Here is a 9,822-nt window from a genome sequence, read left to right on the forward strand (position 1 = left end):
TTTTCTGGTGAGGAGGGTGTTTGGATATGGACACCCAGCAGGATTAAAAACAAAACCTGTCAAAGGGCGGAGGAGCTCCTTGTGAGCCAACGGCCATCCATATCTAGTGCCCAACTGTCTGCGGACGTCCTCCTGCAGTTGGGTCACTTCTTATTAGGAGGTTGGTGGCAGGATTTGCACTCCGGCCACCGTAAAACCCTTCATTCCGCAAAACGCAAAAACGCAAAAAAATCTGAAAACCCACTCCATGGGAGTACCTCCTGTGCAGCTTCCCTTCGCAGGGCAGCTCACCGGATGACGGGATTGGGGCAAAGCCTTCGGGACCCCCAATCTTTGATAGGAGGGAAACCACGGGGTAACATCCCTGGGTCAGATTGCGGGAGAGTGTGTCGGAGTGGTGCTGAGGTGTCGTCCACCAGACGGCGGTCTCCTTGGGTTAACCTGAGGCGGTCCCTTAGGGTGGGTGCCTGGAATGTCCTATCCCTAAGAGAGGATGATCACCTGTCTCTGTTATCATCTGAGCTCAAGCGTTTGGACATCGGGATTGCAGCTCTCTCTGAGGTTCGGAGACCGGATTGCGGCGAGATAATGGTGGGTGGTTACACCTACTATTGGTCTGGTCGCTCTGATGGTTACCATACCCAAGGAGTTGCTGTAGCTGTGTCCAATAAGCTGACCCCAATGATAATTGAGGCAACACCGGTCAACGAGCGTATTATGAGATTAAGGATTCGTCACTCCTTAGGTGTCATTTCCCTGGTCTCTGTTTATGCTCCGACTGAGGCGAGTGATCTCACCGTGAAGGATGCATTCTACGCCACACTCGAGTCTGTGGTTGATCAGTGCCCCAGACGAGATACACTTCTAGTCTTGGGGGATTTCAATGCATCGACTGGAACTGATAGGGACGGTTATGAGGTGTGTGTTGGTCCCCATGGGTCAGGAACTATGAACCAGGATGGCACTAAGTTCCTTGACTTTGCAAGAAGTCATGGACTTAGGGTGGCTTGTTCATGGTTTCAGCGCCCACAAGCTCATCGCTGGACTTGGTATTCCAACGCTGGCGGTGTGGCAAAGGAGATTGACCATGTCCTCATTGACGGTCGTTGGAGGATGATCCAGAACTGCAGGGTCTACCAGAGTGCTCAGTTCCTCAATACTGACCACAGGCTTGTTGTAGCAACTCTAAAGCTGCACCTTAAATCCTGGAGAATGGTACCATCCCAGCCGAGGCTGGATGTTGCCAAGCTCAGGGATGAGAGAGTAGCTGAGGAGTTTGCGAACAGGCTGAGTGGACACTTGGGGGGTCTGGGTACTTTGGGGGGTCCTGAAGAGTTGTGGAGCGCTTTGAAGACCACCGTCCTTGATGTTGCCGGTGGATGCCTTGGAGCTCACCGCAGGGCAAAGAAGAATTTTGTCTCTCAAGGGACACTGGATACCATTGACCAGAGTCGCAGGGCCAGGCTGAATGGCAGAGCTGAGCTGTTCAGGGAGCTGAGGCGTAAAACTGTACGTGCACTGAGGGTGGACAAGGAGGCCTATGTGCGAGGAATCTGTGAGGGGGTAGAGCATCACCTGTGGACAGGTGATTCTCGTCCCGCTTACAGGGAATTCGCGCATTACGTTCATCCAAGCCCATCCCTCGGAGCACTACAGTTCGAGCAGAGAGTGGTAGGCTCTTGACAGAGGAGTCTGAAGTGAAGGCCCGCTGGGCCGGTTACTTTGAGCGGTTGTACCAGGCTGATCCCCCAACTGTCGAGTTGGACGTCAAGGGTGTTACAATCCCTGTTGCTGACCCTCGAATCAACTGTGGTCCACCTACGCTTGTGGAAACACGGGCTGCGGTGAACCAGTTGAAACGGGGCAAAGCTCCAGGGATCTGTGGCATCCATGCCGAACTTCTCAAGGCTGGTGGAAATGCTGCACTCGTGTCGTTGCATGCAGTTTTGTGCTCTGCCTGGAACACAGGCATCATCCCAACTGACTGGAAGAGGGGCCTTGTTGTCCCTCTCTGGAAAGGGAAGGGTGATCGCCAAGACTGCAACAACTACCGAGGGGTGACGCTACTCTCAGTGCCGGGCAAGGTCTTTGCTCGGATAATTCTCGATAGGGTTCGCCACCATCTGCTTGAGTCCAGAGCAGTCAGGCTTTACACCAAAGAGGTCAACGATTGACCGTATCCTTGCACTTCGTGTCCTCACCGAACGCAGATGAGAGTTTCGGCAGGGGCTGCTTGCAGCCTATGTTGATCTCTGTAAAGCGTTCGATTCAGTGAATCGGGATGTCCTCTGGAGGATTCTTGGTCTTCGTGGGGTGCCACCAAAACTGATCGATCTGATGTCTGAACTCTACTCTGGTACTGAGAGTGCTGTGAAGTGTGGTGGTACCATCTCTGACTTATTTCCAGTTGTTACTGGAGTTCGTCAGGGATGTGTACTTGCCCCCACACTTTTCAGCACTTGCATGGACTGGATTCTAGGGAGGATGTCAGAGAGATCAAGTTGCGGTGCGTCATTTGGGAATGTCAAGATCTCGGACCTTGACTTTGCAGATGATGCAGTCATCTTTGCGGAGACTTTAGACATCCTCTTGGGGGCCCTCGAGGTGCTGAATGAGGAGTCGGAGCCGTTGGGATTACGGGTTTCTTGGGTCAAAACTAAGATCCAGGCTTTCGGTGACATCTTGGATGCTGCTGTCCTGTCTGTGTCTGTTTGTGGTGAGGATGTTGAGGTCGTGGAGAGATTCACTTACCTTGGCAGTGATATTCATGTCTCTGCTGGCTGCGAGTCAGAGGTCAATAGACGTCTGGGTCGGGCCTGGGGAGTCATGGATTCACTGGATCATGGGGTGTGGCGCTGCCGGTACCTGTGCGGGAGGACGAAAGTCTGAGTCTTCAGGTCCTTGGTACTTCCAGTCTTGCTCTATGGGTGCGAGACTTGGACTCTGACCAAGGATCTGAGACGGAGACTTATTTCCTTTGGTACCAGGTCTCTTCGGAGAATCCTTGGCTATCGCTGGTCGGATTTTGTGTCCAACGAGCGGTTGCTGAGAGAGACTCGGATGAGATTTGTTACCTGCATAGTCCGTGAGCATCAGTTGCGGCTGTATGGACATGTGGCTCGTTTTCCTGACTGATCCTGCTCACCAGATTCTCTCAGCGAGGGAGTCTCATGAGTGGAGGAGGCCAGTGGGTCGACCACGTGCCTCATGGTTGCAACAGGTTGACCATCATCTCAAGGAGATGGGGATGGGCCTGGCATCTGCCTGGGGGATGGCCAGACGGAGGCCCCTGGAGTACCGGCGGAAAGTGGACGCAGCGACGTGCTGTTCTGGCACATGCTCCCATACCTGACCTGACCTGATATATATGTATATGTTAGGTAGTCGATGCAGTTGAAAAAAAAAAAAAGATGTTTAAAAATAAAAATAAAAAAAAATTGGAAATTTGTTCTACCCTCATTATCAGTTTGTCTGTCTGTTCGGTCCAGTGCTCCATTAATACTATGGCGATTTCGATGAAACTTGGTGGGTAGGTTCATACCATGACCGAGTTGTGTGCAAATGAGAACCGTTGCTATGGACACCACCGTTGCCTGGCAACGGGACTTTGAAATTTTCGGGACTTTGGGACCTAGCAACAGGACTTTTTGAAAACTCATAAAAACATTTTTTTTTCAAAAATGAAAAATCGGGCCTCGAGTGACTGTGGGCAGTACATTCAGCCATATTGTCAAAAATTTCCAGCCGAATCCTATGAAAACTGTCGAAGAAGATAGTATAGACTTTGAATGAACCCTTAAGCGGTTCGTGTCCGAGCAGACCTCGCTGAGGTACGGTCTCTCGGGAGGCTGCCCGCGCGAATAATTAGGTATATCGACAATTCAGTGATTGACCCTGTCGCGCGTGGGTAGAATATTGACTAGGCCGTGGTGTGCGCTTGGAGCACACCCGTGACTGGTTTTCGGCGTTGTTCCGGAAAGTCGCGACTGGATTGTTCGTCCGGTGGGCGTACAGCCGCGATTCGGCTTAAAGCAGCTGTCCGCACGCTGGCGGGCGCAGATTCGTAACAATATATAAATATATATATATATATATATATATATATATATATATATATATATATATGTAGATATATATATATATATGTAGATATATGTAGATATATATATATATGTAGATATATATAGATATATATATATATATATATATATATATATATATATATATATATATATATATATATATAGATAGATATATATATATATATATATATATATATATATATATATATATATATATATATATATATATATATATATATATATATATATATATATATATATATATATATATATACAGTAGTACCTCTACTTACGAATTTAATTCGTTCTGGGAGTAGTTTCGTAACCTGAAACCTTCGTAAGTAGAGACGCCTTTTGAATGTAAATGCGCTAATCCGTTCCAAGCCCCGCAAAATTCGGACATTTTTAAAAATAAATCATAAAAATGCAGCAGAACATGAAACAAATACATGTTAAAATTAGATTACCGCACAATAAACATAAAACGAGAGGCACATAATGTAAAAAACAAAGAATAAAGGAAATAATAAAAATATTCATTTACCTTTTAACTGCTATTCTCGTTACGAACTGCGCCGAATTACCCTCGCCTGTATCCTCCTTCACGAGGTCAGTGAAGATGGCGGTTGCCTTTGCGCAAATTATGGCCTCTGTCACTGTCACCAGCGATCTCTTTCTCCTTTATCCACACGAGTAACAACCTCTCCATCTCATCGTTCACTGCCGACCTCCTCTTGGAAATGACAGAGAGGCCTTTGGAAGGAGCCGTAGCTTTTAGGGCTTCCTTTTGTTTTATTATCGTGCTGATCGTAGATATATTACGTCCATATTCTTTTGCGAGATCAATCAAACGCATCCCCTTTTCATACCTTTCTATTATCTCTTGCTTTGTTTGTATGGCCCGAAAAACTCTCTTCTTCTTCTTTTCTCCTTGTCCACTTTTCTTCATTGCTTTCTTGGGGTCCATTGTGAATAAAAGTTACTGTAATCCACACGCATACTGCACTGTAACACTGTCCGAGCACTTCATAGCGGGACCATAGACTGTATACAGTATAACTATATTTACAGAGCGGGACGGGGACACGAAGAGCATGCTGGGATACACGCATACGCAAAGGGTTGCCAGGCAGATTTTAGGCGATAGCCAATGGCAGAGCAGCTACAAGTTTGTTTACGTTCAGGAAACTCTGGGAGCAGCGAAAAGCAGCGCGTACTGTACCGTATTTTTGACTTCGTATCCTGAAACGCCTTCGTAACTAGAGGCAATATTTTCCCGTTCAGGCGCTTCGTAACCTGAAACATTCGTATGTAGAGACATTCGTAAGTCGAGGTACCACTGTATATAGATATATAGATATCTATATATATATATATATATATATATATATATATATATATATATATATATATAGATATCTATATATCTATATATCTATATATCTATATATCTATATATCTATATATATATATATATATATATATATATATATATATATATATATATATATATATATATATATATATATATATATATATATATATATATCTATATATATCTATATATCTATATATCTATATATCTATATATCTATATATCTATATATCTATATATATATCTATATATCTATATATATATATATATATATATATATATATATATATATATATATATATATATATATATATTGTTACGGCTGTGGAAATTTGCAATACACCAGAAAGGTCCTCAGGTTAGATATATCGATAAGTTCATGTGTAGTTAGTCCACACCTGTTGTTTAGGGGGAATATGTGTGATTCATCTGGGCTGTGACGCTTTGAGTTAGCCATTTTTTTTCTCTATCGTTATTTTGGACCATTAAGCCGCCAACAACTCAAACACCACCACCTTCACCTCTTTACCTCCACAACTCCATCCCGCAAACATCGCTTCACCGCCATTCCCAAACGACGCCCGTCAACATCCAAACCACCACAGCAAACCCCCCACCACCTTCGCCTTTCTCCTTCCACAACCAACAAACACACCACCTGTCAACACCGAACTTCATGCTGTCCAGGGCCCGTTCGGTGATTCTTTCCAAACGCGTCAAGCCACGAGTGCACATGGATGCCTTTTCGGGAGAGGAGAAGCGGATCAGGAAGGCTTCACGCCCCTTTTCTTCCATCCAATGACTGATCATCGGGTGGCATGGCCCCACCTCCGAACCCGCTGTGAATGCGTTCCTTTTGGGAGAGGAAATCGAATCGGGGAGGCTCACGCCCCTTTTTCCTCCGTCCAATGGGCGAGCGTCGGGCGGTGTGGCCCCGCCCCCAAGCGCGATGCATGTGGACTCCTTTTATGAGGGAATTCGGATCAGGGGAGGCTCACGCCCCTTTTTCTCCGTCCAATGGGCGAGTGTCGGGCGGCGTGGCCCCGCCTTCAAGCACGTTTTGATCCGCGAATCTGCATACAAGCTCTTCCCCCGGTATATAAAGATGCGAGCACAACACAGCTCGGGTGTGCAGAAAGGGGTGCAGAAAGTGGCGCTAGTCGGAAGTCGTGGAGTCTGTGTCGTGTGTTTGCGGGGATTGGACGGCGAAGGGGACGGAGCTCGGAGTGGAGGTCGAGGGACGAGTCGCGGAGTGGAGCAGGGACACAGAAGAGGACTCAGGGGCGAGAGTTCGCCAGAGTCGGTGCTGTCCCGAGACCCCGCTAGCGGGACAGAGCGTCCGCCATTCCCCTCTTCCCACCCCGAGCATCAACAATTTCCCCCATCCGTGCTGAGGTAGCGCCGGTAACCCCGTCCGCTCCCCGCCCCAACCATGGTGTCGACCGACCAACACGTGCCTGTGCAACGCACGCCTGGAGGAGCTCACCGACCATACCAGAGGCACGAGTCGGGCGCATTACGCGGACATTGCGGCTAGCCCGCCATCGCGCCATGAGGGCGTGGGTAAGACCCCTTCGGTCTCGTGGACCTGGCCGATCACCCAGGTCCCACGTTCATTTGGTCCACGGACCTGTCTGCCTCCTTGCCTGTGAGGGTGGCTTGTATTTTCTTTGTTTTTGGTGTAAATGTGTGTGTGTGTGGCGCCAGTCTCTTAAGTAAACCCGTATAAGTGCTTGTACATTGCTTTATTCGGTGGTAACTCTGTGTATTGTTCTCGCTTTGACTGTTATATGTGCATTTTTGTATGGCTGTGAGTACGTGCTTGCCGTGTGTGTGTGTGTGTGTGTGTGTGTGTGTGTGTGTGTGTGTGTGTGTGTGTGTGTGTGTGTGTGTGTGTGTGTGTGTGTGTGTGTGTGTGTGTGAAATAAAGTGCTTGCTTGTTGAACTGTTTCCCGTTTCGTTGCGTCCTTTCCTTTGTTTGAAAGTTCCATCTTGCATCACGTAAAGGATTGGCAAGTGGGTGTAGACACCCAATAAATAATCATGAAACGTCGTGGTCGACGATAACTCCGCTCGGTTATCCCTGCAGCACGGAACGAGCCGCTTAAGCGGTTCGTGTCTAGAGTCGACCTGCGGCGTGGTACAACTCCTCGGTACGTTACCCGCACGGGTACTTAGGTATATCGACATTCGGCGATTCACCCTATTTCGCGCGGGGAGAATGCGGACTGGGTTGTGGCGAGGTTAAACCCCCACCTGTGGCTAGCTCCTTGGCGGTAGTTCCAGGAGGGTCACGACCGAATTGTCCGTTCCGGTGGGCGACGCGTCGCAATTCGAGTTACGTGGCCGATCGCACGCCGGGCGGGCAAAATTCGTAACAATATATATATATATATATATATATATATATATATATATATATATATATATATATATATATATATATATATATATATACATACAGGCATACCTCTTAGAACGCTGTTTCGCATTACGCTCAATAAAATGTGGGGGGGGGGGTACAAAAAAAAAAACATCAAAATCCATGATTTGTCCCACAAATACTGTGCGTATAAAGGAAATGCACCCCACTGCAAATGTGGAGCCAATCTCGTGGAGCCAATGACTCGCCCCCATTTGCGTTTAACTGTTCTGAGCTTTTATAAGCCTGGTGTTGACTTCGTGGTTAGGGTGGTGGCTTGGGATCCGAGGGTCCTGAGTTCAAGACCCGTTGACTGCTGAATTAACACCAGGAGGTTGACTCAGCCTGTCATCCTTCCGAGGTCGACAAAATGAGAACCAGTGTACTAGTCCCGGTGTATGCCCCGGTTAGAATAGGTGTACCATATCCCTGTGTGTCGTAAGGGGCGACCAGGGTTGGCGTCAGGAAGGGCATCCGGCCATAAAAACATTGCCTCAAGAAAAAGCCCAATCCCTGCACAGCAGGGAAAAATGGCTGTAAAAACTTTCATTTTTTATTTTTATTTTTCTGAGCTTTTAAGACACATTAAGGACGCGTCATCTCCTCACGTGGGTCCCAAGCCGCCGGCGCCATACCTCATTCGTACAGACCCAGAATCATGTCTGGAAAATGGCCTTCGAGTGATCGTGCTGAAGATAGTACCTGTACATCCAAGTTGAGGAGAAAACGCATCAGCATGGCTGTGAGAATGCAGGTGCTGAAGAGGCTGGAAGTGGGTGAGCGTCAATCAGATATTGGTCGGTCACTTGGCTTGGTCACCACTACTCTTCGAACCATCATGAAGAATGCCGACAAGATTAAAATAACCGCCCAATGTACCACATCCGTAACTGCAACGAGGGTCACGCGCACCAGAAGCAGTCTGTTAGAGAACATGGAGAGCCAGTTATCTACATGGGTTGAAGAGCAAAACCAGCGCCACATGCCGCTTTGCCAAATAATCATCATGGAGAAGGCCCGAAGTCTCTTCGCCACCATTCAGCAACAAGAAGGTGATGGATCATCCACGGAAACCTTCATGGCCAGCCGAGGTTGGTTTGAAAAATTTAAACACCGAAGCAATATTCACAGCATCCGCATCACTGGTGAAGCTGCGAGCAGTAACATGCAGGCAGCACAGGAATTCCCCGACATGCTGAAGCAAATTATTCACCAAGGTAATTACCCCCCACAGCTTGTTTTTAACGTGGATGAGACAGCTTTGTTCTGGAAGCGCATGCCATCTCGAACATTCATTTCCCGGGAAGAGAAGCATGCATCTGAGCATGTGTGCCAAGGGGCAAGAACCGCCTGACTTCTGCTGGGCAGCAATGCGTCAGGCGATTTCAAGCTTAAACCAATGCTCGTGTACCATTTTGAAAACCCACGAGCATTAAAGGGATTATCCAAGGACCATCGACCTGTCATCTGGAGGGCGAACAAGAAGGCCTGAGTGACGGGGGATCTGTTTCAACAGTGGTACACTTCATCATTTTGCCCTGCTGTGAAGTGTGATTGCGATGTAAAAAAAAAAAAAAAAAAAAAAATAACAAAGCAAAAGCGTTGTTGCTAATTGACAATGCTCCAGGCCACCCACAGCATCTCAACAGCTTCCAGACTTCCTTGCCTGTTGAAATCGTTTTCTTGCCTCCCACCACAACTTCTCTTCTTCAGCCAATGGACCAGGGGGTAATCGCCAACTTCAAGGCGTATTACCTCCGCCGCACTTTCAGGCTGCTGTTCCACGCAATTGATGGCCCAAGTCGGGAGTCTATCAGCTCGTTCTGGAAAAATTTCAACATTAAGAAAGCTGTTGAAAATATAGCTGAAGCTTGGGAAGATGTCACCAACAACTCCATTAAGTTTGCGTGGCGAAAGGTGTGGCCAGATGTTTGTCACGACTT

General features: G+C 47.4%; 1 protein-coding gene across 4 annotated transcripts in view; it reads right to left on the bottom strand.

Annotated features, from left to right (window-relative positions):
• Window positions 1-9,822, bottom strand: part of LOC147031073 (A disintegrin and metalloproteinase with thrombospondin motifs 15-like) — an 82,716-nt gene that overhangs the window by 19,579 nt on the left and 53,315 nt on the right. The window lies entirely within an intron of this gene.

Source organism: Eptatretus burgeri, chromosome 3, assembly GCF_056783735.1.
Source record: "Eptatretus burgeri isolate ZD-2024b chromosome 3, Ebu_testis_v1, whole genome shotgun sequence".
Taxonomy (NCBI): domain Eukaryota; kingdom Metazoa; phylum Chordata; class Myxini; order Myxiniformes; family Myxinidae; genus Eptatretus; species Eptatretus burgeri.